The sequence below is a fragment of the Clytia hemisphaerica genome, unplaced genomic scaffold, assembly GCF_902728285.1.
Source record: "Clytia hemisphaerica strain Z4C2 unplaced genomic scaffold, Clytia hemisphaerica genome assembly, whole genome shotgun sequence".
NCBI lineage: Eukaryota > Metazoa > Cnidaria > Hydrozoa > Leptothecata > Clytiidae > Clytia > Clytia hemisphaerica.
In genome coordinates this window covers 156087-158387 of record NW_027103598.1, presented here as the reverse complement: position 1 = coordinate 158387, position 2301 = coordinate 156087, and positions in this window count along the sequence as shown.

Genomic DNA, 2301 nt, shown 5'->3' with positions numbered 1-2301 from the left:
TACATGATTCACTGTACTTTACTCTAACTGAAAGTCTAGTTTTGATCGATTATTCTAGCTGAAAGTCTAAAAGGTTTTTCTCCACCCCCCCTCCTCTATCTAGCTTTAAAAAAGCCTGTAAAAATGTTTTGAAAAATAAATGGCTGCTTTTTCGAAATCTGAAAGAAAAATTCATTTTCACATATATTTGAGGATAGAGCTTAAAGTCTAAGCAACCCTATTAGGTCCGGTATTGATCTTTTAAGTCGCAATTTGCATGTAAGCCATTCTGAAGATTGCAGAATTTTAATTTGCATCCAAGCTCAAAACCTGTATTAAACTACCTTATTAGGGTAAAGACCTTGTTTTTACTTCTGTTATTGCAATGTACTTTTTCTTGCATCACGTATAAGCTTTAATATCGTTTTTGCAATCCTTTAAGCCTATATCGAAAAATCTTTAGACTTAAATCCATTAAAATAGAATCCTTCCAATCGGATATGTCAAATATTATGATTAAGATGATTTAACCGACTTCGATAAATAAATCAATAATAATAATTTTTCTTTTGGACGCAGATGGAATGCATATTTTGGCATATGACATGATAGGTATTCGATAAATAATCGATCCTTTTTCCCATTGATCTCAATAATTCATTTAAACCTGTTCTCTTTTCTCCTTTAATGAACTTCATGACCATTGGTACCATTGCTCGAATCTTTCAATGTTTTACGTCAACCGTTACCATCATTAATATGACATCCCCCAGCAGTATATTCTCTTTATATATTTTCACGTTTCGCTTTTCTGAGGTGCATACATCTTTGACACGAATCTCAGGACCTATTTCCCAATGATAACATGTAACTTAAAATTACCCGTCACACTGACATCTTTTTTGCCCCCATGTCTGCTCTCTCTGTTGAGGAAAATGTCATGTTCTCAACATATCACCCCTGGTTTGTCAAATTATACCCTTTGTATGACATTCTTCATTTTCAATTCTGCACCAGAATTGGTGGGTCGAACACTCTATCTTACACCTTCATATATGTTCGATTTTCTTTTTCAAATCTCCTTATTTTGAGCACATGTTACCCGCGTGTTCCCACCTGTCCTATCAACAGAAAAGCGTTACGGGTCAAATAGCCCATACTCACTTAAACTTGAGCTTTCAGAAATCAAAGGTCGTGCTTTCCTCACCCAATTTCTGACGTCACCATTTCCATGGCATGTCACTGTAAGCGTGACTGATGCGGTTGTGCTCTTAAGTACACAAACAAACTTACACAATGTAGAATGTTAAACAGTCCCTTGTCACTTCACTTATGCTAAAACGTATTTCACGGCATCTTATTGTAAGATTTGGTTTTACAACAAAAGCCCTACCCTGAGTACTTTCATGATCTAGAGGTGCAGTAACCTATTTACATCTATTTACTCTTTAATCAAAATCTTTCTTTTATTCGAACTAGCTATCAATCTGGATTTGGTTCGACATCTGTCATGAACAGATAATCCGTCAGCATTTTAGTATACCGTACTTCTTCACTAAAAAGTGACGATATTTTATGTAAACAAACCATCAAAGAATTGACTAAATTCTTTCTCCTCCTTTCCACACTCTCTCACACACAAGAGTGCCATGCATACCTAACATTTTTGAAATCATATGCATTGCGTTCGCCGAAGTATGACTAGAACGTGTTTTCAAACAACAAAAACACTAAACAGATAACGTTTACTATACTGACGTCACATAATCTTAGATAATCGTCCTATCATATCACTTTATATAGCCTTGTTTTTTTTTACATCGTAGACTGACTGACTGACCTATTTCATCGACCGCCTACCTGATCTTATATCTCCTCCATGAATTTTATGTTATAATCCTCTGATGAATTTTATTGAGATTTTATCATCCTTCCTGGCTCTACCATTTTAGATGCACAGTCACTTAACCCTCTTACTATAGTCGCCTTTGCTCGACTTAAAGTTTGTTTTCTTTGACTGACTAACCTTAACATATCTTTACTTCTCATTTAATGATGAGTGTTTTAGATGACTTTTTTTGAGTTTTATCAATGCTTCCTGGCTTCTTATGACCTCATAAGATCTTATCTTACGGTCTTATCTTATGTATGAAATTGAGTGTTTAATGTTGTTACTGTTTCTATTTCCAGCGGTTTGTTTATGTAGACTGGCTGCTTCGCCTACGAAATACTTCAATGAACAAATTAAATAGTATATTTTAGCTTACACTTAGAGATTACGTCATATAACCTCTCAGATGATATTATTATGACCTTTGCTAT